General features: G+C 40.7%; 1 long non-coding RNA gene across 1 annotated transcript; it reads right to left on the reverse strand.

Moving 5' to 3' along the window:
• Nucleotides 1-1,937: 1,937 nt before the first annotated feature.
• LOC124005035 lies at nt 1,938-4,821 on the reverse strand. The gene is made up of 2 exons (XR_006833552.1): nt 3,560-4,821; nt 1,938-2,818 (listed from the first exon to the last, which is right to left on the reverse strand). It is a non-coding gene; the product is annotated as an uncharacterized LOC124005035 (long non-coding RNA).
• Between the last annotated feature and the right edge of the window lie 9,975 nt (nt 4,822-14,796).

The raw sequence follows: 14,796 nt of genomic DNA on the forward strand, positions 1-14,796 counted from the left end.
CACACACACACACACTTACATGTCTTCACCCACCGTCTCCATTTCTTTTAGGGGTGAACTAGATAAATGGGGAAGCAGCGGAGGAAAATGGGTCACGGGTGCTTTGTATACCTCCTCCATGTGTATGGTTTAACCTTCAAGTACTTGCTGCTGTCGCTGGAACCGTGGACAGGCATTTTATATGACTCAAAGTGGAAATCCTGACGTGTGATCCAATTACAAATATGGCAGAGGCTTCCCCCCCCCCCCCTGCCATTTTCAGTATTACAGTATGCATGAAGCTTGAGCCAGAGTTTTTGGTTCAGAATAGTATCAAATTAGAGTTAAGTGGGTCAAGATTGCAGTAGGCTAATTTCCTTCCTTAAATAATCACTGATTAGTCCTGGATATTAACACATTAGTGGTCCTACAATCAGAGAGCACTCCATGCATGTTTTTGTGATAGTAGAAAAAATGTATCTCGGCTGAAACTGGACTTCCTCCCATTATGAGTTCTCAGAAAGCAGGCTCAATAATCTGAGTTATGTAAAACAGGATTATGTCTACTGCAAGTATTGCATAAATACCCCTGTCATTCTAAATTCTCTGTGTGGTGTTCATCCATTATTTTCTAATACAAAGATGACCCTTCAATCCTCAGCCTTAAAAGTCAGTTTAGTTGATAAGTGATTTTTCTGCCAGATGTCGATTGTCTAACCGTTATGTGTTGTCTTGGTCTTTGGGAGGAATAAATAGCAGACGTTTCGTTTTCCTGCCCATTTTATCTGATTAGATTAGTCTGACTTACAGAATGGCCATAAAGCCTATAACAACTCGGAGGGGTTCAGTCCAAAAGGGATAGTATCAAGGTCATTAATCCACTATTCATTGTGTGCTACTTAATGTGTCTAGTCTACGACCTTCCCCAGTTGAATAATGTCTTACCTTTTGTACTTTCTTCAACCTTTACCTTCTTGTCCCCTGTGTTCCTCTGTATAACCATTCTCGGACTCCTAACCCCTGTTCTTCCCCTGTGTGCCTGCTCAAGGCTAAAGTAGCAGCTCCTTACCCATCAGCCCACGGGGTAAAATCCACAACTGCCTCCATCTGTCTCAAACTGGGCCAAGTTATTTGGATCTCCCCTGGCTTCTCCCTTATGGCTCGTTGGCATGTTGCAGAATCTTCCATCTCCGGCCGCCTAAGTGTCAGGCCAGGCCTCCTTAGAAAGGTCAAATGTGTTTGTGTTTCCCGCGGCCTGAAAAAGACTAATGTGTGCCTTCAGGGTTAAAGCCATCCTTGGAATGTCTCCGGGTGGCGGGTGTACAGTATAAGTCTGTGGCAAGACAGGAAGTCAGGCGTCAGGTGATGAGTGGTCGGTTGGTGTCAAAGGACTTTGAATTTCACCATGCAGTCTGTATCGACCAGTGTAGAGTACCTACGAGTACCCTGCTGTCTCTGTAAGGAAATCACAGTGTTGCACCTCTGTGATCGATTAGCAAGCCCTGGCTGGAACTCATTAACCATAAGCAAATGGGTGAGTCAGTGTACTGTTTAATATACCTGTCTGCCTTGTTTTGTAATTGTTCAAATGAGCTGTATAACACAAATTGTTGGGACAATGACTATACATGGCACAGCTATGGTTGATAATCAATTATGTGAGCATTTAGTAAGTACTGTTCGCAGTTTCCTTGGGATAATGTAATGAAATGAAGTATAATTTACAAAGACAGTTAAGGACCACACACACACACACACCATCATCGGTTGGCAAATTATATGCACCCCAAAAAAATCTCCATTGTGCAAACCCACCCACAACCCACCCAGGCTCAGAATTCTATTGGTATGCTGCACTGTCACCCACTTCATTTCCCTGCAGGATCATGTTGATACTAACCACACAGAGACAGTTCCTATATAGGATATTGGAATAATACAGCAGGCACTGCTAAGGCTTCCCTTGTATACCGTAGAAAATGTATTTATTAAAGCATATGCTCGAGAACTGAAAACAACAACTGCAAGATTGCAGAACATATCATGTACCATACAATTGATAAAGGAATCACTGTACACGCTACAGTGTTTTAAAATCACAGCTTTTGCATCGCAATTTAAACGTAATTATTCTAACTGTATTTATACACATAATAATCAAACATGAATTACATTTGAAGTACTTTTTGGAATAGTTAAGAATGTAATGTGTTTCTTATTTTAAACATAGTCTGTAATGTTGGTTAGAAATATCACAACAGCAACAACAACAAAAATAAACATACAAAAACGTACAATCATTGTTCAGTATTTTGCTTATCTGACTGGCATAAATTATTAAATCAATTTGATTTAAAGAGAATGATAAACCAGATGGAATAAATACAGATTTTGGTCTGTATAATAAATGTTCTGAAATATAATCTATAAACTGGCCGTGAAGCAAAGTACCATAATTATAAGATCATTGGCTACACCTGTCATTGCATAGGCCCCGCCCTCATACACATTTAACTACCTGTGGAACAGCCTATTACACTAACAGGCTAGTAAGTTAATGCCTATGTAATGTAAAGTGTTGCCAAAGGACAATAGGCATTTTCCACTTTAGTTGCTTAGGATGTTGGAATCATTTTTGCATTGTTGCTAGTCAAATATGGACAGCTCTTGTACCAGTGCAGATGGCAAGTTTAAGTGGGAGAGGTCCGTTGAGGTTTTCTTCAACCTTGGGGTTTGTTGTAGCTCAGTGGGTTTAAGCTCATTTCCAGGTTCTTAAATGATGGATACTTGTTAAATGCATAGAAGGTACATGCAAATGGTAGACAGCAACAATTGAATGCTGAAAAACAAGTGTGGATTTAGTTACAAGATTTCAGTCTTATGACAGTCTACAATTTGTATCTTCCTCAATCAAAGACAAAGTATTAGTTTCCTAGACAAACATGCAATAAGTAGATGAAAACATTCAAGAAATAACCCAAACATTGACCTGAGTCCTTGTAAAAATGCGAAAATTTCGGTATAACTGTTAGAACACAAACTTGGTCTTACGCTGGCAGTCGAAATACAAATTGCATTCTGTTTGTCAAAAATATACATTCCAATTTCAAATGTAATTAAATTACAAATAATCTCCTTTATCAGCCAATACTTTAAAATCTGATGTAGTCTGTAATTAAACATTTGTCTTCCCTAATTTTTATACAAAATATTGCATTAAAAATACATGTATCTATTGAATCAAGCAGAGGTAGGGTGAAATTGTCATTCAATGTCTCTGTAGCCATGTTCATTTTTTAGTCAACATTTTATCTTTAATTCTTGGTCAGAACTTTCTCTTAACTCTTGGTCAAAATATCTCATAAGGGAACAAATCTCAAACAATGGCTGTTTGCATTATTATTCTTATCCTCTGTATCAACCTGTGCCTGGAATAGCCAAGCACAAGAGAATAGAAATGAGCTTCCATGGAATTCAATTAGGCAGTATAGCACTGTGATTTGCCAAGGATTAGGTGCTTGTGTATTTTTCAAATTCAAAACATCTGCTGTTTATTCTGGCAAATGCATAGTCCCCTTACCAGCGACCTAGGTAACAGAGCAGTAGGGTGTGGGTGGACACGGGTGTGCTGTTGCGGACAGGAATCTGAACAGCTACACACAGTAGGTCTGGTGATGGGTCTAATGCTACTGTACTGTAGCCACAGTCAAAGCAGGTCCGGTTTACAGTCTGATTGTGCAAAACGCAGATAAAAAATAATTATTAGCAACACATTTCAGTACACATCAATTACTATATGTGTAATGTAGCACCCCCCCCCCCCATGTTTGCTGAAATTGCCTTGGAGGATTGCCTTGGAGGACTTATCCTGTGAACTCCATACGGTCAAGTCCTGACTGGGCTGTTATTATGACATTATTAATGGGTCTTTGATGTCCTTGTTCTTAGGTGAGGGAGCAAGTAGAAGAACTAGGTGCACAATCTAGTCGCTCCAGCCTCAAACATACTGTATTAGGGAAAACTCTTTGTCTCTCACTCTCTGTCCTCTAGGACTAGGATGTTAGCCAACACTAGCATCGGCTGAGAAGCAGTGAGGAGAAGCACAGAGATCTCAGCAACAAGGCATTACGTCTATCCTACCTCTCCTGTCTAACTTTCCGAATGGGACAGGGGAATTCCATGGAACAGCCGGTCTGGGATTTACAGGGATTCTTGGGATGAACAAGGGAATGGAAAAAGAGCAGCGAGGAGGAGAAGGAAAATCAATGTCGCCTCAGGGAGGAGAGATGCACAATTAGCAGGATTGGCAGCATTGGCGAAGATGAAACACAAGCTGTCCTACCACCAATCCAGTCCAACTGGCAAGAGAGATAGATGGGACGTATATGGAGGGGCCTAATCTGTCATTGTAGCGGCTTCACCAGATGCCCAGAGGTTTTCACGGAAAACACAAGCCACAAATGGGGCTTACAGGGATTGAGTAGTATTCCGTTGAGTGAATAATACAGTGCAAACGCACCCTTTAAAGGGATAGTTCACCCAAATTCCAAAAATGAAACGTTGGTTTCCTTACCCTGTAAGCAGTCTATGGACAAGTTATGACAGCAATCAATGCTTTGGTTTGGTTTCCCTAGCACTGTTTCTACACGCTAACGTTTTTGAATTTGTAGCATAAATCCCATTCAAGTCATTTTTTGCGCATCCTTTTCGAAACATACACTACCTTTCTGGCCATTTTGAGCCTGTAATCGAACCCACAAATGCTGATTCTCCAGATACTCAACTAGTCTATAAAAGGCTAGTTTTATTGCTTCTTTCATCAGAACACAGTTTTCAGCTGTTAGCCTTTGAAAATGATACACTTGGATTAGCTAACACAATGTGCCATTGGAACACAGGAGTGATGGTTGCTGATAACGGGTCCCTGTATGCCTATGTAGATATTCTATAAAAAATCTTTCAAAAACAAGGACACTTCTAAGTGACCCCAAACTTTGAACGGTGGTGAAGCTCAACAAAATATGTGACTTTGTTGAGCCTCACAATCAATTTTAACGAACTTGGATGATTTGGACATGATGAGTGAAAAGTGCTAATACTGGTCCCATGACTGGAATGGGATTTGTGCCACAAATGCTAAAACGTAAAACATGGATTGCTGTCACACTTTGTCCATAGACTGCATACAGGGTAAGGAAACTGTGTAATGTTGTAATTTGGGTGAACTACCCCTTTTAGGTTCAGTTATTCTCCATTCATCTCATAACTTACCTCCTTTCAGTTCATTGACGCTCTGGATGACTACAAAGCCACCAAGGACACAAAACAAACACATCTACTGTAGTGCCTAACAAAAGGCGCATCAAGGTTCTGACATTGTTCTATTACGAAAGCTCAGGGGCTCATTACAACGTTTGGCTTCATATTGTACCATAACGTTATTTTAGCTGCCTTACAAATTGCCTTGATTTGGGAGGTGTGTGCAGTAAACCATAAACTCTGCTTCATTCTGAACCTTGGAGGTACTTCTTTAATGTATGGAAGGTTTGTGAGACAGGTTTGGTTTTCAGACCATGCTGTGAATGTTGATAAACCTGGGGACTCTGCTGTGCTGCAGGTCAATAAACCAATAGCCAATGCATGGAGAGGTCTAAGCCCATTGGCCAGAAGTTGCTTGGATCTGCCTACATCCACAGATCCTGATAGGTTGGCTGTGGAGACATGGTGAATGCGGGGGGGTGGTGTTTGCTGGTTGGATGAACTGGTTGGTGCACAGTGATAGTGGGAGGATGAAAATGTCAAAGAGCAACATAGCCTCCATCTTGATTGTGTCATTTCTATCGCATTGGGTGTACTGGATGAGGTGAGACGTGTCCCAACCTTTCCGATCGTCTCATAACCTCTGATTGCTATGCTGCTTGTTCAGCAAAAGCATGGTAATGTCCAACATTGTCATTCATGTCCTCCTTAAATACCTAAACCCGCTTGAAATGTTCTTTCTGCCGTCGGGTAAACATGTGTGTTTGTGAAACACCACAATATCATGTGCAACGTTGTATTACAGGACAAGGGGTGTTTAACTTACCTCTTTTGGGGATTGGTTATAGTAAGAACTGTATTCTGTCCAATATCAACTGTTTTTCAAGCACCTCTTTGAGTATTCACATGGTAAACCAATGTGTGGGCCTTGATGAATTAATTAGTAAGACTAATAATGTCTACCTGACAATTAGCTTCAATGGTTTATTTAACCCATTATTACCATGTACAAATGAACAAAACCGTTACAACATTTTGCATTCATTGGTCCAAAACCTCTCCTGATGGTGACATTAACACGGACACCAACGTTTGTTTTATTATTAGCGTCTAAATGTTGCACTAATTTGACAATGTACCATCCATTCTAACAGTTCAAAAAAATATGTTTTCATTGCAAAAAATAGTAACATGCAATGACTCATAATTACATTAACTCATGTCACACAAATTGTGGTTGAAATGTCATCATTTTGCAATACGTATAATTTTTTTTGTCCTACACATTCCTTTTCAACAGCGTTGGTCTCATTTAGGTTGTAAACAATACAGCATTTGCTTGCTCCTTTAAGTGGGTGCACATCATCCCTCAGAATAATTGCTAAGCAACCATTACATGAGCATTGGAAATCATCGTCGTCTTTGGGCTCCATAGAAATCATTAGGGCAGAATAAAGTGGGACAACTGCAGAAGGCAGGCTATAAAGGGAGATCAAGAAGATATCCTGAGAATCACTATTTCTCTGTCTGTCTATCCTCTTGTTTTTAGACGAATGGGCCTGGCCCCGGCAGCTAGAGAGGATGGTTGAGTATCATGTGGGAAGCAGGTTGACTGGCAACGTGCTCCTTTTGGAAACATGGGAGGAGACATGTTAATGTGGATCTGGTCGAGTAGTATGTTATCGATGGAGAACATCACATGGTGCTGGCGTGTGGTAGGGGATGACTCAGGGATAGGGTAGTGGTGGAGTGGTTGGGTGGGAGGGTTATGAACGATAGAGTCGGCTCAGGTCACATGATGAAGTTCCAGCTATAACGGAAGGGGATTCCATTGGTGAATGGAAGCCCTCCAGGTTTTAGCTTTGGTGGACATTGGACAGAACACCCACCCACCAAGGCTCAGACAGCAGCCTTTCCATTCACACACTCTCTCCCTCATACACACACACACACACACACACGCACTCACATACACACACGCCACTCATACCATATGGCCCCGCCCCCAGACCAAGCACATGGTTTCAGGCACAAACTTGCAATGTGTTACTTGGATGAGACTGAGTGTAGTGGGAGGTGAAGAATAAGACAACAGAAGACAGGTGATGCTAAAATGAACATTTATAATGACTGTTGTTGCTGTCGGAAAAGAATAATCCTTAAAAAAAGATTAAATATATATTAGCACTAGATTGCTGACTTCACTGGTAATCCACAAGTCAATAAACACAACTCACTACTTTTTTTTACTTTTTTTTTTACAAACACAATGCTACAATTACATTAAATATTCAATGCTCTTTAAGTCAGTTAATGAATGGTGTTAAAAGCAACCACTAAAATACTAAAAAACAAAACAATAATTCACCTTTCCAGTCATTCCCTTTTTCTTGTTGTGTTGTCATTTATTAATAGTATATAATAAGTTGAAAATAAATAGCTCATGAAGTGTTATCAGAAAATGAGGCTGGCAGCATAAAGCATTGTGAGTGGAGCCCAAAGCTAAGCAATGATATGGTCAGTCCAGTCTAGCTGTGTCAAATGAATACTTTCAGTCTTCTTCGATCTACTAAACCCACTGACCGAGATATGTCTCAGTTGGCACTACGGGCACCTTTATCATGTTGGCATTTACATTCAGCAACGCCCACCTACAATATGCCCAATTAACATAATCCGAGTTATAAACGATATCACTTTTACTTTATTGCACTAAAGAGGGCTCAACTTCCTTTTTTGTGGTTTGAGAGCGACACAGGTTTTCCCTAGTCTTGTGTGCCCCACATCTAGTGTAAGGTGCCGAGTCTAGCAAGTTCTCCACATTGATATGTTCTTCCAACTACCAAGCATTTACAATACCTACGACTCACACTAAGCAAAACGAAACCACCAACGAATACAGCTACGGTAGCAAATGTAAACAATTCTATCATGAGGATGATTTTCAGCTCCAGAACTGAATTCTCTTTTGCGTTTTTACATCCTTTTATCTACGTGGAGCTAGCATGGACATAAACAACAACAAATACATCAGGTCACACCAATGTCAATACAACAAGCTACTGCAGCAGAACAAATGAGTAGATGTATGGGGAGCGTCTTTCTTTTCCCCTTTCCCGCTAAAGGTGGGTTTTATGCTGCCGGCCCCATTCTGTTGAACACGCCTCTCTTTACAGCTCAACAAAATCTGACAAAAATATTTACAATGAGAGAAAAATGAAATTGTGGAGAAACAGTTGTTTAGTTCTTTTGTTGTTGTTTGTCTGTATTTTTTTTTGTGTGAGGATGATTTTTCATTCTTTATCTCTGAGAATTGCCCCAGTGACGAGAAACAAGCAAAGAAAATCCAATCATTTCAACTAGAATTGCACAGTCTCAAATCGTTTTGGTGATGGAATGGAGATTTAAGTCCAAACAGTTTGATGAACATAGAAGGGAAGGAAGAAGGTCAATAAAGTTCATGAGGGGTGAAAAGTTCAAAGTTCAGAAGACAGAGGATGGCTGCGCAGCTGACGATTACACTCCTCACACCATTCTGAGTGTGGTTTAATGTTAAAGAAAAAGAATCGTCATTAGAAATGGATTTTTTTTGTTTTTTTTCCCCATCGAAAATCAAATGGAGAGACTTGGGGAGTGAGGAGAGTGACAAGTGCCCCCAACACTATGGCACACAATCAATGATGTCCTGGAGGTTGAAGAGATGGTAGAGAATTAGGAAAAGCAGTTTATGAGAGGTAGCCAGCCTTTACCGGGTTAATCCAGGTCTGCTTTTAGCTCCATCTGTTTCTTTTGGGTAATGTTGAGGCGTCATGACTGACATCATGTTATGAGGGAACATGCTGGCTTCATGGGTGCGTCCAATGGATGTCCAACATACAGGAAAACTCAAAAAGTTTGGAATGGTACTGTTTTTGTTTGGCACTCGGGAGAAACTCGAGGAGGAGGAGGAGGAGGAGGAGGTGGGGGGGTTTGGTGGTGTGGCGGGATCGGAGCAGAAGTGTGGGGGAGTGGTTGGAAAAGGGGGGCAGTGAATGTGCAAAAAGGAGAAAAGGGGGAGTAAACAGGATACATATGAATGGCATTTTGTTATAATTGGTCTAGGTTAGAGAGCGTAGTACAAATAAAAAACAGGAAAACAATAAAGAGGAACTGAACAGTGATATGACAAATGCAGTCTAAAATTGCTGGTGCTTCGATGGGGTACAAGCTCAAGAGTGGGACCCTGGGTTCCGTGAATGTCTGGCTAAGGGTGGTGGGAGTGGGTGTGAGCGAGGAGGGCGGGGGTTGGGGCATTGCGAGGTTTTGGAGTTGAGCACTAATAGCCACACACCTACTGAAAAGCAATGATGTCACCTACAGCAGGTGAACCATAAGTTTGCATCCCTCTGCACATCACGAAACAGATCTGTTCACCCAGCGACATGGAGACGACACCATGATGCTGACCTGCTGCAGACACACAGACACGAGAGAGCCAGACAATAGCACATGCACAGCTGTACAGTAAGGTACTACATTAATGCACAAACCCCCATCTCAGCTTACTCTACAGGGCTGTACAGTATACCTCGTGCTGACATTGTATTGCAACTGAGGCATCACTAGGAACAGGGATGTCAATTTGGTTAAAGTTTAGACTGAGTGTCCCTTTTTGACACTGTTATTAAAAGCTTCGGAAATATACATAAGTCCAAATTCTGTGTTAAGTGAGGAAAAGCTATGTTCTCTTGTGGCTGACCAGCTTTTGTCATTTACAATCCCCCTTTGAGCATGCCAACACCATTCAGTTGTCTAATGGCGAAACTGAATGACAGTTGGGCAATGGACAACATGGGGAATATTGGCAATATATATATGTTTTGTCGTAGAAAGTGTAATTATGCAATGAGACCAAATTCAGTAATTATAGAGTCAAACACACTTTTGTCCCAAATTCTGGAGAGAGACCCAGGATTTTGAGAAACACAAAAGCTGAACAGCAACAGAGTGTGAAAAATCATGGTGCCTACGCACATCAAAATACTTTTCCTAGTTTCCTTTCAGGAGATGGGGGTTTAAATGAGAAAGCTGTCTAAATGAGAAATATAAAGTGCATATTTACATCAAGACAAGAGCTCAAGCTCAGAGGGAGCCGAAAGGGTAAACAGATGGTTAGAATGACACTAGGGCCAGATCTGGCCTTACCTGATGTTAGTTATTCACACAAAACACATGGACACTCAAGCCCTGAAGTCATGATCGAAGAGTGATATGCAAACTTATGCAGAGGTGAGTACACTCCTGGACAATATCTCCATATCTATGTAAAAAAAAAGCATTCAAATTCATTCAGGATTAAATAACTCCGTTTTAGAGTTTTAGTAAAAGAAGCACAACCAGCAAAAAAAAAATTGCTTCATGTTTGATTAAAAGTTTGTTCCTATCTCTTTGAGAATGTTTTAACGCCTAGACAAAGTTCTCACAAAATACTCATCCAGTCATACAATCTAATTATACTGTGGCCTTGCTCTACTGGACGATGTCCCTGCATGTTCTTAGTGAAAACAACACAGGTTTGAAATTGTGTCACTGAACATGAAAAGGCTTTTTCATTGTTGGCATGCAACGATTTGTCTTCAAAATGAAGAATACACACCGGGCCAAAAATGTTGTACAATATTTTTTTTTCTAACATGTTTTTGTTGTCCACGCTTCACTTTGATATCATGCAATATAGACGTGCAAAAAAGATAACATCTATCTCCACAAAATACATTTTCAGAACTATAAAAGGCTGTATTAAGAATGTTAATATCATGTGTATCATTAACCATGCTAATCTATCTCTACGTTGATTCTTCTGGCCCCGGAGTCTAAGTACTGCAATATTCAAGGAATTCTGGATTACTAGCTAACAAGATGACTCCCTTCGTCCACAATCCCTTATTTCATGTCATATGGTAAGTAAAGGGGGAATTAAAAGTTGAACTAAAACCTTTTATTTTTTCATCGATTTTTACTCAACAACAAAAAAAAGTCACTTGTACCATTTCCTTCTATTTACAATTATAAATATGGTTCGTTTGGCACTTTTACATTTTTTTCCTTATAAAAGTATGTTTCCTTTCACGTCATGTTTTTTAAATCACGCGCATTTTCAGTTTCAGTCTTTAAAGATCTATTTTGGCACAGGTTTATTTGTTGAGTTTGTGTTTACAGTAATTATTATCTTATCAGCATGTATAGCATTTAGCACACCTCTGGGAACTACAACATCCTGCTAAACGACCAATCAGATATGTTTTAACTTTATTTGTAGTACATCACTTATTAAATAGCAGCAATTTCACAAATTAAAAAAAAAATCGCAATTATGTAAATCTATTCAACATCTAGGTAAATCCTAAGCTTTTACAACGGACAGAACGAAAAGACAATACAAGGACAACATGCTACTACGTATATTGCTTCCAGTACTCATCACATTTGATCTAGATCCCCTAAATTACAAACCAGCCAAAAATGGACACCCTAAAACCCCATCAACATGGGGTAATTTAGCTGAATTAGATAAAAAGATAACAAAGCCGTCCTTTGACAAACTTTGTTGGCACCTTTCCGTGATCTCCAACTACAGGTATTTGATATTGTTCTATTTGATATCATTCACATTGATTTGTCACAGTTGTAGTATCGCTTATATCCAGTCATTTCTGTCATTTCTTAATGATTTCAACAAGCACTATTTCCCTTATTCTACTCGCAATCTCTGTAAATGTGTTTATGAATGTACTGTATGTATCTGGGCATGTGTACCAAATGTAGCATAATGTTTTCACTCCTATCACTAACATACAGAATAAAATATGGTTTCAAACCACTGGCCAGGGGATTGACAGAATGAAGTCAGATAGTAGCTCTCTCTCTCTGAGTTGCCTGGTTGCAGGTTCTCTTTCTTACTTCCTCTTGCCACCTACTAATTTGTTCTCACTGCTGCTGGCAAAATGGACACTAACTACACTCTAATGCTCAGCTCTACAACCAAGGGAACTCTGTCCTCTCTACCCTCAAAGCATTAAGAGACTCAGACAGTCATTGTTTTGGAGTAGTTGTGGTCTGGAAGGGCAGGCAGACATGCATCGCAACACCAGACACTATCACCCATGGAGAGATGTGAGAGGGGGGGCTCTGGGTTGATGTGTAAGAATGGGGTGCACGGAGGTACAAGGGTTGGGGGGGGGGGTGAGGAAAGTGGATGGTATTAGATGGGAATAAAGAAGACTCCTTACCAAGCTGTCGAGATACGCGCTTCACTTTCGCTCCAATAGACAATAGAGAAAACATTCCAATGTTGAATACTAGTGAGAGTTCACCATTGGATAGATTTCCTTTACATTACAGTGTCTAAATGTCCAATTGGGGAGATAGGTTCCCTTACCAGACCAAGTTAGATTGTTTAGTGTCAAGCAAAATGTGACCCCCCCCCCCCCTCCTTTGGCATTTTAGAAGTAATCACATTTAGGTTAGCCCGCCATTTTCAGTTAGCTAACAGAATACATCAATTTCAACTGTTTATGAAAACAGCAAATATGAAAAGGGAAGTCGGACGATTAGAGTATCTTAAAAAAAAGAGCAACCCGGTCAAAATTGGGATAAAACTCCACATACCTCCAACTGTTGTCTTTGAATAGCAAAAGCTGAACATGCACACCTGCCACTCCCCCTCCCAGGCTGAGTCAAAGCGCATCCAAAGCCTCAATCCTGGATCACGGTTTCAACGTAGTGTTTAGAAACACGAATACTCTTTCCTCGTCTTGCATGTCTAACTGAGAACTGGTATTGTATGCAAATAGAGTTTTGTTCATGAGATATGATTACCGTAGTTGCCTGGTATTTTCATGTGTACATTTCCCTGACATAATAATAACAACGCATATGCCCGTGACCAAGCTCCTACAGCACACAGCCCTGACCTCATGGGCAGAGAAAAAGATACCCACACTTCACAGTGCATTAAGATGGACTTCAGTGTACTCCGATTGCAAAAAAAACTAAACAAGATAAAACAAACCAAAACATCTTTAGCAGCTTATAGGTTAGTGGGTAGTATCCATTGCAGGGAGTGTGTAGTGGGAGGTCCCTACAGTTTTCCAAAATCAGAATAACCCACAACTGTTAGACAGACTTGTAGTTAATGCCCAACAGACCGTACCACCTTACATTCCCCCCGTTCATCGTGGACAGAAGAACACTGCTTGATAAGAGCAAGTATTAGGGGAAACTACTTCTAAATATGAACTACCTTGAAATAGATATGTTTGCAATGAGACGGGGCCTGGCAATCTGGTTGGACCCTAGTGAGATCGTTTCAACTATCAACTTTCTCATCTTCAGTGTTTGTATTTTTCAGTAGTATGTACGTATCCTGGCGGGGCCACCACCTCTAGGTTCTAAGTGCTCTTGTTCCTAGTGTCTCGCCTGGCCTGTCTAGACAGTTAGAGTTATAGTGCCACAGGCAGAAGAGCAGCGCTCGCTGGATATCTCAGTGGAGACGGCTATGGCCCTACAGTCGCAACAACACTTTGGCTTTTCACAATGTTGAGGGACACAGACTAAGCTGGAGAGAGAGGAGAGAAATCTGAGCTCACACAACATTGAAACAACTTCGGGGGTTGATGTTATTAGAGAACTTCGTTCCTGCAAGAATGTGAACGCTGCTCTTGGGCCTGTTGTGCAAGTGGCATTTTTCATTGTGCAGCTATGTATGTATATAGAGACTAGTCTGCTTGATTTCACCGTAATCTGCCATGTAGATATGTTAAAATCCTTTTTAGCACTGAAATGGCATCAGAGGGTTTGTGTGTGTGTGTGTTTTAATGTGAATATTTACTGTCCTGCTCTTTGCTGGATATCAAAGCTAACCCTTCCTCTTCGTCGTCACTGTAGTGGTCCTTATGGTGCAGTTTTTACTGGTCTTAAATAAGACATACTGTATATTACACTACGTGACATACTATTAAATCCACTTAAATTAAACAAATCAAATCAAAAATAGTCTTTACATTCATGTCAACCTGAATTCACAGATTTTAAAAAACAAGGAAAATACCGAACTTGGGTGAAATCATATTAATAAATAATGATGATGATATCTATAATAATCTTAATAATAATCATAATATCAGACTGCAAACCTTGTTGAGAAAAATGCCCCAACCTCTATATGTACTCTTGCGCTACGCTAGAATTCTGACCCAATGAGATGCACCACGCGTCTCTGCCTTCGTCCTACATACGAAACACGAGCATCCCATATATAAATACGGAGCGTGGCATAGCATGCATCTGGCTAAATCAGAACCTAAGGCGCGAGGCAATAGGGGTAGGAGGGCACATCTCTCAACCTCCTTTGCCCAAAACAGGGGGGGGCTGTGAGAGGGGCGAGGGATGGGGGAAAGGAGGGGGATGTCATCAACTACAGGGATTTTCCTTAGATCTCAAACCAAGCACTTTTTTGCAGTCTTCTCAGACCCTTGTAGGGGGAGGGTGAAAAGTGTGTGGGGGGGCAGGGTAAGGGGC

This window comes from Oncorhynchus gorbuscha, linkage group LG19 (assembly GCF_021184085.1).
Source record: "Oncorhynchus gorbuscha isolate QuinsamMale2020 ecotype Even-year linkage group LG19, OgorEven_v1.0, whole genome shotgun sequence".
Lineage (NCBI taxonomy): Eukaryota > Metazoa > Chordata > Actinopteri > Salmoniformes > Salmonidae > Oncorhynchus > Oncorhynchus gorbuscha.